We start from the raw sequence: 14687 nt of genomic DNA on the forward strand, positions 1-14687 counted from the left end.
ACAGACAACTTAAAAGTGCAATATCCATACTTGAAAAAATTTGATCAAATTAACTCTAAAATGGAGTGCACTATATGCAGATCAGTGTTTAGTATCAGTCACGGAGGTAGGGCAGAAAAAAGTAAGAAGCACAAAACTACAAAATTGGCAAAATGCTCAAGCCAGGTATTGCCTTCATTCTTTAAGTACAAATCTATAGAGAGCCAAGAAAAAGAATTGGTTGCCCAGAAGCCACTTTTGTGTTTCACACAATAAAATACAACCGGAGTTTCTTCAAATTCATGGATTTTACATCTAATCTATTGAAAATTTTATGGATAAGAAGTTTACTTATCAGACGAAATGTAAAGCTGTAGTGGTAAATGTTTTAATACAACATGTCGAGAAGGAAATAATACAAGATTTGGAAGGTTCGCCTTCTTTTTTTTTTTTTTTTTTTTTTTTTTTCAATTAACTCTTCAATCCATATTGACAAAAAAATGGCGCCAGTTATTGTTAGATATTGCAAAACTCCAAATTTTTAAATCAAAAATGAAATACTGGAATTTAGTAATTCTTGGAGAAATTTCAGATATTCTGTTTGAACATGTCATGAAAATTGTTGCAGACATGTTATTTCATATAAAATAATAGTAATATCTACTGACAACACAAACACTAATTTTGGTGATTTGAAGAGAAAAAGGAAAAACAATTTGTATTATAAATTACAAGAAAAGCTGAGTAGCCAAATATATGGACTAGGTCGTGCTCATTGAGGCTCTGAGGATGGTGTGATGAAGCACCAAAACAGCTGTAAGCCGCTAAGCTGCACAGACTTACATAATTAACATGAGTAAGTCCGCTAGTTAATCAATTACTTCTCAAGACTGGATAAATGTCCAAGCATGCTGTATGAGTTTTTTTTAACAAAAGCGAGAACATTTCCTATCTGATTTTCTTACAAAGCCAGATTAGAATGTTTTCTGAAGCTGTCTTGAAAATTGAATGTGATGATCAGGGCAAGACAAGAAGAAGGCTTTATAAACAGTGAAATACTTGCTGAAGTGCTCAGTCTACAAGAAAAAGGCTTCACAATAGAGAGCTCTTTCAAACAGAATATTGTAAATTTTTACTCAAGGGTAGCAGACTACATTAATGAATGGACACAACATACATTTAGTGTGTTTGCAAAAATGGAGTGGATTTCATTAAAGTCTTTGTCATTTAGTTGGACTGCTGTCAAAGACTGTGCAACTAAACTAAAGTGAGGAAAATCCTTCCAAAAGCTAACGTAACTGAAAATGGCCTTTTAGATGATTTTAACCATGTTGAAATGTATGCAAATGAAGAAAAAATGAAAGAATGGAACACTTCTAACAAAAACATGATTAATAAGTGAAATCAAATATTCTCTCATTTCAAGGAGGAAAACACTTCTTATAACAATATTGAACTTCTTGTTAGTTTTTGTTTTACCTTGGCGGGCTCTAATGCTTCAATCGAGGGGCTTCCTCATTGATAAACTCCCTTTGGACTTCTGAGACAAATGGTTTCCAGGTGCAAGCTATGAAAGCAATTCTTATTCTGAAGATGCATTATAGAAATGTTTCTTGTTCAGAATTCCACGAGTTCTTCAAAAATAATAAACTTCTTGAAAATATTCACTCATTGGAGAAGTACTGCAGCAACTGAAATGATAGAAGACCATCGCAAAGCACCAGTAGCCAGTTGTAACTTTTGATAAGTGTTGACATTATTTTCTTTCATTATTTTATATTAGGTCCACTGGTACTTCAATACATGCATATGTAGACCTGTCTACCTACCAAAAATGTGCTTCCTGGTTTAATTTAGCTTAAAGTGTCGTAAAAGTAATTTTTGTTCCATATTCCCGCCATAAATTTTGAAAGTGTCCCAGTCTTCTAGTTGAGATTTCTGGGAACCCTAAAAATGGGAGTAGTAAACCTGTCTGCTTTCAGTGAACGCAGGACTGAAAACAAAACTAATACAGCACACCTGCAACAATGGGAGAAATGTGTGCAGTCATTCGCTCTTTTTAATTTAATTGAAGTCTGTAGTAATGTCCTTATATTATGTAATTCTAATTGCCAAAGTCAACAATGAGTTTTAATCAGTTTGAAATTTAAATCTAATCATGGAGAATAAAATGTTACTGCTAATAAAATTAAATTTTTCCTCAGTAGTCTCCTGCTGCGTCTTTCTTCTTGTGCTTGTGATTTTATACAAAATTAGTTTTCGCAACAAAACAAAACCACTATGATGGATGACAGGCAGCAGCCTTTGAAGGCTACTGCAAAGAAATTGACATGCAGTGATGGGGTCATATGTTCTGCCGACTATCATATTTGTGAATAACTGATTCTTGCCAGGACAGATATCAAAATAATTTATTCGGACCAGTCTCTTTTGTTTCCGACCATCGATGATGATGATGACGATGATGATGATGATGGTGATAATAATAATAATAATAATAATAATAATAATAATAATAATAATAATAATAATAATAATAATTTTGCTATTATTCATACTCAGTCTTCACTCAACCTTCATTCAAAATTTAGTCACTGTGTTTCTGCCTTAATTAATTATGAATGCCTGTCTTAAATCGGTAACATTAAAAAGAAAAGTTCGGTGATTAACGCAAAAAGAAAGAAGCAATATCAGCGTAAATATGACGCGAAATATTTGGGGTTGGGATAATTATTAGGGCTAGGATTTTGATGACCTATAAATCATGAAAAAATGTCCTAAACACAATGCATTTATGACCTAAAAATCTTTCAAAATGTCCTAAAAATTGATCTTACATAATTGGCTTAGTAGGAAAAAGAGGTTTTGTACTACTTAATATTTAGACTAGTAATTAAATTAAATTCTAGTGCCAACATTTAAGTTTATTTAATTTTACATAATTTTTTCTAAGTGGTACACTTTAAATATTTTACCTGATGTGTTTCCATGTAGTCCACCACAAGGCCACTCTTATCAGGAATTAACAGGTATAGAGGAGTCTACATTGAAGGGGTGGTTGGAGTGTACTACGTTTAAATGGCAATATTTGTGTAGAAAAACGATTAAAATATTATACAAAATAATGGGTATTAGCCAGTGGCGTAGCTTAGTCAGTTAAGGTGTGTGCCTGCCGATCCAGAGTTGCACTTGGTCGCGGGTTCGATTCGCGCTTGGGCTGATTATCTGGTTGGGTTTTTCAGAGGTTTTTCCCAACCGTAAGAAAAGTTCAGGTAATCTATGGCGAATCCTCGGCCTCATTTCGCCAAATATCATATCACTATCACCAATTTCATCGACGCTAAATAACCTCATAGTTGATACAGCATTGTTAAATAACCAAGTAAAAAAATAATGGGTATTAATGGACAAAATATGTAGAGAAAATATCAAAGGAAATAAACATTATTTTATATTAATAATGAGGATTTATGGCCAAAATTAAATGAAAATGCCTAAAAATTTCCGAATAAAACAAAAGATGCTCTTATGAGTTGAAACAGGCAAAAAATGCAACAACAAAAATGCCCTAACAGTATGTCTTAAAACACTCAGTTTATCACATAACATATAAATACTAAAACAGCTAGATGCAATTTCATCAAATTCCTAACCCTAATAATTATTAATGTGGTGATAAAGACGAACCCAAACCACAGTGCATATTATTTTACGAAGTTCTCTCAAATGCTTCCATGAAACCAATTTAATTACGAAAGCACTTAGAAACAAAAAACAAAACATTCAGATGTCAAAAATAAAAGTGAAGAATATTTCGTTCGCGCATTGATGTGAATTAAACGAGAAAAATCTGTTTATGTAAAGTAGGGTCACTGAATTCAATCCTGCTAAACATTTTCAATATGATTCGACCTGCCAGGGAATTTATTTTTTTTCCTCTACTGGTACTGCTGTTTTCTTGGAATCTGTAGAAACTTCTTCCACACCATCTGTTAACAGATTTTTAGCAATGTCAGTGTCAGTAGCAAAGCTGTTAAGAGGCGTTTTAGGCTTAGCCTGAGTTATATTAGCAACAGTAAACCTCTAAGTTCGTAATAACGATGTATTGGAACACTTGGTTTCACTCAGATCCTTCCATATATTAAGTTCAGGAGGCTTGTGGCAGAAGCCTCTAAAGGCATGGCTACGACCTAAACTCGCAAGATTTTGGGGGGATCCAGGAGATTGAGTGGGGACTAGAGAGGGGATATCGACTTGCTATATCAGTACAAAACGAGGTTAGCCTTGCTGCAATGCTTTTTCTTCTGTTGTCATTTGGATACTAATGATATTGGTAAGGCAATTCATGGGATCTATTGAGGATCTTCTGATTCCTCCAGTGATAAGTCTAAGTGCTTAGTTTTGTACATGTTCTAATTTGTTTATATAAGGAGAAGTTCATCCTCTGATTGAGGTTCTGGCTGATATATACAGTTCCCCCCCAAAAAAAGAAATAGACGACACTTGGTGATATGATAATCAGCAAAGATCCGTAGAGGGTCAAAATTAGTTTCTCTCTTGCAGAAGTTCTTCTGTCAGAGTGTCTTCGTCCACATCCTGATCCATCAGTCATTCTCTGGATGGTTGAAGAGTGTTCATTGCAGGTTTCCACGTTGTACTTAGCTATAAGCCAGGGGCATATTTTGTGGACTACCGGGGCTACCGTCAGTAGCCCAAGGAAATTACAAAAGAAAAAGTTTATTATATAACATAATGTAATAATTTTGTATTGTTAGTTTTACCATAGTAATTAAAATTAAAGTAATTGTTAGATTTATATGCGCTCTCTGCTCTCGAAAAGAAACAAGTTGTCAAGGCGGCATCACTGGAGAAACCGCTGCTGCGAAGGGTAGCCTGTGACCGTTCCACTCACCTCGCACAACTCCCCATCACCCCGCTCCCTCCTGTTTCCATCGTGCACTGTAGGCAAGTGAGTTGCCGCTCTCGTGATCGGTTTCTTGGAAGGCGCGAAGCAACAATATGCTTAGTACACTAGCTCATTAATGTGATTGTGTTCTTGCAGTGCAGTATTTTAAATTTGTGATTTGTTCGAGTGTCTAAGAGTTATATTAATTCTGAATTATTAAGTTTTTAATTTCCCAATTAAGTGATATTGTGAAAAATATGGCAGAACAAGTTTCTGGAGAGGTTTGTGTTGAAAATGACTGTGTAATAAAATAAAAGTGCCTTTTAACCGTCGTACATAACAACGAGAAAGTTGAAATTGTGAAAATGGAAAGACCAACTCCTGAGTTAAATTTGTCCATGGACGTAAAAGAAAAACAGCGTGAGTACACACGCCATTTCACTTCAACATCATATGGTAAGTGGAATTGGTTGTGTGGTACTTCTAAACTGTCTAAACTATTTTGCTGGCCATGTTTGTTATTTAGCCGCGAAACTAATGTGTGATCAAAAGAGGGGTTTTCTAATATGAACTCCCTTCGAACTGCAGTCCTAGAATACGACATATCAAAAGCTCATATTTGTAGTAGCATGAACTTTGCAAACTTTGGAAAGACAAGAACTGATTTACAGCTAGATAAGCAAAAAGATCTCACATCAACCAACACAATGCTCTTGTGGAAAAAAAATCGGGAGATTTTACTGCATCTTATTAACGCAGTCTGCTTTCTAGGAAAACAAGAACTGGCTTTTCGGGGTCATAACGAGAGTGTGAAATCAGACAATATAGCAAATTATATTGAATATTTAAGTTCCTTAAGTGAATTTGACCATTTACTGGCCAATCATCTTGAGAGTTCAACAGTATTTCGTGGTACTTCTCCCGCAATTCAGAATGACTTAATATTTGCTATAAGTGGGGTTATGATAAAGAAAATAAAACCTTTTGTGGCCATTGTTGTTGATGAAACAAGTTACTGCTCTAATCAGAGTCAATTGTCCACTGTTTTAAGATACGTCGACAGTACTGCCAATGTTCAAGAACGGTTTATAGGATACACAAATGTCAGTTCGGACAAAACTGCTGCTGCTTTGTTTCAGCATGTGGAAGGTGTTACAGCAAAATACAATGTCGGCAATAAGTTAATTGCACAGACATACGATGGTGCTTCAGTTATGGCGGGAAATATTAATGGCTTGAAAACAAAAGTTAAAGAAAAATATCCTCAAGCACTATTTGTCCATTGTTACAGCCATGTTCTCAATTTAGTTTTGCAACAAACTACTTTATCCATTCCAGAATGCCGCATTTTTTTCAAACCACTGTCGGTTTTAGCTGAATTTTTCTCATCATCTCCTAAAAGATCAGAAAACTCAAGGAATTTATGAAAAAGAAACTCCCAAAAGTAGCACCAACTAGATTGAATTTTACATCTCGGCTTGTAAATACAGTAAAGAAATACAGAGAAAAACGGACTGTTTTCTTTAAAAATACCATTTGTAATGACTGAAGAAAACTGGGATGATGCTGTAATTGTGCAGGCTCAAGGATATTAGAATTTTTTTACACAGTTTCAGAATATATTTCTTCTTGAAGTCAATGCTAGAGTGTTCGCACATACAGATGTGCCCTACAATATTCTTCAGACAAAAAGTCTAGACATAGCATACTACTTGCAATACTTGCAAGAGGTATCAAAGTTAAAAAAATACTATATCCGAGTTCAGACGTAGTGGGTTTCCGTCCATATGGAGTAATATGGAAAATGAAAATTCTTCAGCCAATACAATAGAACCACCATTAAAGCGAAGAAAAGGAGATGATGAATTGAAATACAGGCAGCTGTACTACAGCATACTAGATCGTATGCACATGGAAATTACTGACAGATTTTCTGATTATGGAAAGCTTCAGTTCACACATCTTCTAGATTCTCAAAAATTTTCTGCTTATAGAGAAAACTTCCCGAATGAGGCACTAAACAAATTATTTCAGTCCTATAACAGTCACTTTGATCAAATACGTTTGAAAAATGAATTAAGTGTAATATATTCAGCAGAAGTCTTTGATTTTTCGAAAAAACCTATCCATGAAATATTATCTGCCATATATAAAAACCAGCTGAACCAAGTTATTCCTGAAGTCCTTAAATTGGCAACATTAATTGTGACAATACCAGCTACGTCAGCATCGGTAGAAAGAACATTTTCTGCATTGAAGAGAATAAAATGCTACTGTAGATCAACTCATACAGAAGAACGTTTATCCGGCTTGGCACTGATGTCCACTGAAAAGTCATTTCTACAGAAACTTTGCAAGTGGCCCAACTGTAATTTCAAGGACGAAGTCATCAACGTATTTTCGTCCCAATCAAGACGTCTGGAATTCACATAAATATGTAAGGAATTTTATTATAGGGATTTTAAAATATATTTAGTGTAATAATAGGGTCAGTGGTAGCCCAAACCCTTTAACCAGTATACGCCACTGCTATAAGCTTAGTCTCTATTCACATTATTGCCATCTAGCTGGATTTCAATGGATTCTGATTTTCGACACTTGCATAAGACATTCCGACAGAATAATTTCGGCAACAGAGAAATCAGTTTGGTCCTCAAAAGGGCCTTTTCTCATAAACTGCCTACCGAGAAAAAAGTGGAGACAAAGAGTTGGACATACATCTCGTTCTATGGTCCCATCTCAGGCAAGATTGGTAGACTTCTAAGGAAACATGGAATTAACAGTACAGGAGACCTTGGTCCAACACTGTGGTCTTGTGGTAGCATGTTCGCTCCTGAACCCAGCGGCTCGAGGTTCGATTCCCTGCTTGGGACGAGTTGCCTGGGTGAGGTTTTTTCGGGGTTTTTATCTCACTCCTATGGATGAATATCAGGTAACTTTATCATTCGTATGGAACCCCACTCATTCTCGCCACTTTTCCCTGTGGCAGCCCTCCGAAACTCCTTGCGCTCTCAGCCAGTCTCTGTGGATATGTCAAAGCATGGTAGTTGGTGACCCAACAGCGGAACCCACTCCCCCCAATGGGAGGAGTGACCTACACCTCAGACCATTGGCCAGACGGGAGGGGTGGCGTACACCTCAGACCATTAGATAGGGAATGTGGGGGTGGAATGGTACACAGACTTCCAGAGATGTCGGGACTGGTCGTTAGGGTATTAGGGGTTAGGTCGGTTGGCCGTGGGTGCGGTCGTTGGGCTATAACTCATCCCAGGGACGCACAATAGACCTCAGGTCGCGGTTCATAGGGATGTTCCCCTCCTGGCCTCATAGAGAGTAAAAAACAAAAAGGACGACCTTGAACTTAGGATACCCGACATGCATAAAATACCATGTGAGTGTGGATAAAGCTTCATTGGCCAGAAGGGACGCACCATTACGGAATGTTGCAAGGAATACCAATTCAGCATAAGACTACACTATCCTGAGAAGTCGGCAGTAGTACAACGCAGCCTGGAAACAGATCACATGATGAATTTCGACACAACAAGACATCACCACACGTCATTGGGACCTGGTTATCAAAGAAGCCATTGAAATCCAGCTAGATGGCAATAATACCAACAGAGACGGAGGCTTACAGCTGAGTACAGCGTGAAAACCTGCAATCAACATGCTTTGACAAACCAGAGAACAACCGTGGGTCAAGAAAGGAAAAGACACTTAGACAGGTAAGACAGAGCAGTCCGCGATAAAATTCTAAATTTCGATTATATTATAGGATGTTTACCTAAGTAATCCTTGGATTAATGGCGTTTGTCGCACATCTCTACGTCTTTTAGTTTGCGAAAGGTCTTACTGCAAGCTCTGACATCATAACTAATGATCGCTTCATAAGACTGCATTATAGTTCCATACAACATACTGTGTAGAACAGGTAAATACATACTTATATGTTACAGTCAGTTATTATTAACACACTTAGGACCTATCATATGCATATACTGTAATAATAATAATAATAATAATAATAATAATAATAATAATAATAATAATAATAATAATAATAATAATAATTTACCCAAACTCTATTCCAGTTTAAATCCCGTGTACAATCCATTCTGTTCCGAAAATACTGTTCTAATTTCATTCATCACACATGAAGGTATAACCACTCTACTCCTTCCACGAATTTAACCAAGCAACAAATTGCTTAAAAGCATCATATCGCCACGTTTTATTCGTCGTAGGTATTCTCTTTTGTAAGCAGTATTTTCCTGCTTATTTAGAGTTTTTAGACTAAGAGTATGGTTAGTCAAATTTAACACCTCTGTGTCTAAAATAAGTGTTCGAAAATAAGGATTATCTGTAACACAGACAATATTTTCTTTTTTCAGATGAACAAGTTATCAATTTCGCAGCAACAAAACTCTCCATGTCTGCTTTCATTATTTCACATTTCATACATTTACACCAATATTTATTTCCAGCCCTTCCTACCATTTCAAGAACCTGGTTATTTTGAATTTCGCAGTCATATTGATTAGAACGACTTGGGTCTGGTAAGGGTTCAAACTGAAAGGGTTTTACATTTCGATCCACTGTAACATTTATAACCTAAGTCAATGCCTTCACTGCGTAAGTGAATGTATGTGACAGGTGAAATATCTGTTATGAAGGGACTACAGATAAGTGTTTATCTCACGTCAGCAATAGATTACATGGTTTATATTATTCTATTGCATCATAGCTGTTGAGTTACAGGGTTTAGGCAGGAGTGCTATGTTTGGGGGAACCTCTAAAACATGTGGATCATCGAATTGCAGTAGTTGATAATGATAACCACGAACTACTTCCAACACATCTCTGTATATCTTTTCTCCATGCATTTTCCTTCCCACTGTATGTTTCTTTTCCACCCATCGTTTAGTGGCTTTAGAGTACTGGAGTCTGGAGTCAGTTACATCTCTTTTCACGTTGTAATTATGGTCCATTATCGCAATCATAATTCTTGTTATCATTCTACCATATGGAAAGGGTTTTCTTTTAGGGGTGTAAACCAGTCTCTCGTTATGATATGGTTCAAGTTTGCTGGTGTGACAAAATTGATTAGTCTACTTTAGGTCTTTTAAAAAGACAGGGTTACATACAACATTTTTCAGAGCATTGTAATCGCTGGATCCGGGTTCAATCCATTCCTCTCTCGCTATTGTATGGGTGAATGTGTGCACAATTTTTATATGTCTCTGTTCATGTATATTACAAATATGATTTAATACAGAAACGAATCTCTCTTCTAAGTCGTCAGAATCACCTTCAGATGTAGCACATGATCACTATAAGTGATTTATGATGCTGTCTTTCCACATTTGTATTTTCTCGTATGTTTTTGCGGCAACTTCAAGGTTTTGTAGATAAGCCCTTTTCTATGTGCCAAATGTCAAATTGATGGTACATCCATTCATATTTGTTCCTTCCCAATTTCCTCTATGGTGGTCCGATAGAAAGAGGGTATGTTTATTTTTTCTTTTAGGTGATCTAGAACTTTTTCGCATGCTGCCTTTTCAAGATCGCCTACAATTAGGACCTTTTGCAGAACCACGAGGTCTATAATCTTATTTGAATCGAGGTTCATTACACTGTAAGTCACATATTTTGCACTGTAACCAGGTGAGTCAAATTGGCCATCACCGCGATTCGGACATTTTTATCTTTTAGGGGATTGGTACGTTGTTCATGAATCTGAAAATAACTACATCTGACTGTTGGTACTATAAATTTTAAAATTATTTTATAAAATGTTGTCTTGCCAATGAAACATAGTTGTAAAGTTTTTGAAAAATTTTCAAACAATTTGTACCTTATACCACACAAGTATAATGCAGAAACTTACTGCTATGTTTCACCTCGGTTCGGACTCACACTCCCAATTATGCACATTCTGGCACATTGCATTAACTTTCAATAATGATCCTATTGTTTTTACCGAATACTTGTAACAGGGGAATGACAAATATTACATAAGAGAAAATTTGTAGCGCTGACCAGAATACAAAAATCACTTTTTGACTCCCTATATTACTTTCTGTTTCATGTGCAGCATCCTCGGAACTTGATGAATTAGAATTTGAAGTTTCTTCTTCTATTTGAAAAGATGTGTCTAAGTCAGTTTCTGGCTCACCAACATCTGATTCACCACACACATTTCTTAGCATCTTGCACCTTATCTCACACTACACAACTTTTTTCATATTAGGTTCCTATGAATTTTCAGCCTCATCGAGAACTACACACACGTCAATATTTTCAGCTATAAATGCATCACTGCAACTTGCTATTGCTTCTTCGATGACCTTCTTTCATTTAAAAGCAGAGGAGTGTGTAGTATTAGAAATGTCTTGGATAGATTCGCCTTTAAAAAATAAGGAAGGGACAGCAATTTTTTTAATTTTCATAGGACTTCTATTGTCTTTCATTAAACGTCTTTTCAGTAGAGACGATTCTTCAAAATCAGTTTCATGGAAATTGTTGGAACACAAAACAGCAGTTTTCGATGGTGTAAAACCTTTTCTGTTGATTTTCTAAACCCATGTTTTAAATCTTTTCTCTGTTCGGAAATACATGAAATGATACCCCTTCTCCATGTTCTCCTTTTGTTCCCTCTGAAAACGAAAATACACAATACCACGGCATTTTGAACTGTATTATGATACAGTTTCTTCTGTTTAGTCTTCTGTAGTTCAAAATCGTTCATATAAAATAAAGTAGGCCTACATAAAACCACAACATTGTTATGTGCTGTTTTATGATTAAATGAAAGGCAAAATATGACTTCACACAATCACAACTAAGTCCGAAATTCTGTTCACGTTTACTATGGCGCGAGAAGACTGCAGTCGAGGATGTTCTCGGTCTACAACACAATCACACCAGTTCAGTGGCTATCACGTCAAAAGTATTTGTGCAGTCAGTAACTCAAGAACCATGCCTCGCATTGACATATGGTAAATTACATTCTACTTAGATTGAAAAACGTGTTTGATTAAAGCCAACTTAATTTTATCGCGGACTGCTCCTTTCTGCAACAGAGAACCTAGTTTCGACCCTCTAAGGGGCCTTTGCCGACTATCCCCTGCCAAGATATAAGAGGAGACGTAGGACCTAGCACAGACGGAGCACAACATCGGAACTTGGCTTCGACCACCAGAACACAACAGGTGGTCAGAACTACGTACTAGCACCTGATTGGCTCGCAGCAGGAAGGCCAACTGACCACTCATATACAGACATATTATATATATTCCTACAACACTTCAATCCCTGAAGTAACCCGGAGTGAGACTAGTGACCAACAGGCTTGGAGCTCACATATTTAGTTTCGTACAGCCCCCAACCCCTTGCAAGGACGCATTTGCGTACCTTTTAAATTTGTCCTCCCAATTCTCCTCTTTCGATTTTTCGAATCCCTGAAGGTGGCAGAGCTAGTCATTGAAGCTTGAAAACAACAATTCCAGTCACCTAACAGAGAAGCCAAGAAGAATTAATATTCAGGGCCGGAAAAGCCTCAAGTCTTACAAAAATATTTTAGTTATATGTCTACGAATATTTCTCTAAGACCTTCTTTGACACACAGTTATCGAAGATTTCCTAACCCCATGACTGGGAGTACTAAACCTCCCCCTCCCAAGGGGGTGAAGATTATTTTACAACCTATTCTAATAACATACTTCTGAATCGTGGAAAAGACTCCCATATTTTCTGTAAATCGTGAAAGAGAGACCCTGTAAAGATTTGATATAATGGAAAAGAAATCTATAGCTAAAACAGAAAAAAACAAATAAAGCCTTAAAATCTGAAAAGGCTTGAAAGAGTATAGAGATTTTTCCAAACGTTTCCATATTCCCAAGTATGGAAGTATCGAGAATCCAATTCTAATATATATTTCCTTCACTAAAAGTAGGGATAAAATGTAAGTATATGCGATACAAAGAAGTTAAGTTTGGGCATAATTGGTTTTGGAAACCCTTAAGTATGGCAATACATACGACAATTGTAAGTTGAACAACCCGTACACTGAATTAAATTTTCCAATGAATTCCAGGTTGAACTTGTCAGTTCTTCTCTATTTATAAGAAATTATGGCAACACCACAAGTTTCGATGGTGGAATTAAAGCAATTTAAACTTATCTACAAAAGTATTTATGTGGTTGCAACACTGCAAGAAAATTGTTATATTCTGAGACAAGCTATTTATTCAGCAGAAAGTGCCTCACGGGCACAATTGATAATATATTCAGTTTATCAAAGTTTACGATTTAGATCAGTGCAGATTATTTCTACTAGTCTATATTATTATAGCCCATCTTATTTACACACTATATCAGTATAATAGAAATTAAACCACCACCACCACCACCACCTCCATTCTTACTATTTACAACAACATTCCACTTACTTTATGTTCCCTTTTTGTTAAGCCTAAGACATAACGGCACGTCATCCAAATCTAATGACGATAGGGATGACATGGATGATGAAGATCTAGTCTCCTCATCGTCTTCTTCACTATTGTCGGACTAGAAGTAATAAAAACAATACCATTACATCACATCTCCTCGTACTAATCCTCTTTCACAATAGCCCTGCCAAAACTCAGAGACTGTCGAAATAAAATTCAATTCTGTGGCTCCAAGACAAAATATGATATGTCATTTCTTGCAGTTTTTTAGTAGTAGCAAGCATTTAAAGTCTGAATGAATATATAAAATCATAATTAATCATATTTCATAACAAAAGATAGAGAAAAAAAATAGACATATACATGCCATCATTCGTCAGAATAAAGATACCATCAAAATTGTTCTCTGGATAAACTTTGGGGCTTATACCGCGTTGTCTTGGTGTTGGTGGCTGATGTTTCGACCGCTGTGTTGTGGTCATCTTCAGAACTGAGCAAATTGGATAAAGAAATACTGTGCGAGCTTGTATATATATATATATATATATATATATATATATATATATATATATATATATATATATATATATATATATAGGAGTCTCAATGGAGGGAGGACTTTCGGTGATAGGTAGTAGGTTCTCCTTCTGGCATCTGATTGGATCTTTGTTGTCCAATCCGGCTGAAGTCTGTATGGAGGGGAGTATTCATATTAAAGACTGGTCCTCATAAGGTCTGAAAGAGTGACCTTGATTCCGTGCCCGATGTCCAGATGAAGGGGCACCGCGTACATGTAGAGACCTGGTTTCTCGTTCCTAAGAATGATCTTGGAATAGATTTCCCCATGAGTTGCTGAGTTGTAACCCATCGTCCTTGTTAATGTTGTTGGGTATAGTTTGATGTGGATGGCTTCTTTGACCAGTCTTCTGTATAAATTGTCTTCTTTATCTATTATCTAAAGTCCTTCCCCCATTGAGACTCCTATATATATATATATATATATATATATATATATATATATATATACATATATATATATATATATACAAGCTGGCACACTATTTATTTATCCAATTTGCTCGGCTCTGAAGATGACCACAACACAGCAGTCCAAACGTCAGACACCAACACCAAGACAACGCAGTATAAGCCCCGAAGTTTATCCAGAGACCATGTACACCAGTCGTGGAAGCCTACGTGAAGACTATACCATCAGAATGCACAACAAACCGCAAATTTTCATTTTCGCCAAAAATTGGCATATCCCTTTTCCCTCAGAACCACAGAATTCAAACACAAACTTACTAGACTAGACAGCAGTTTGGAAGGCTATATGCACTGTAGCA

This window comes from Periplaneta americana, chromosome 11, assembly GCF_040183065.1.
Source record: "Periplaneta americana isolate PAMFEO1 chromosome 11, P.americana_PAMFEO1_priV1, whole genome shotgun sequence".
Taxonomy (NCBI): domain Eukaryota; kingdom Metazoa; phylum Arthropoda; class Insecta; order Blattodea; family Blattidae; genus Periplaneta; species Periplaneta americana.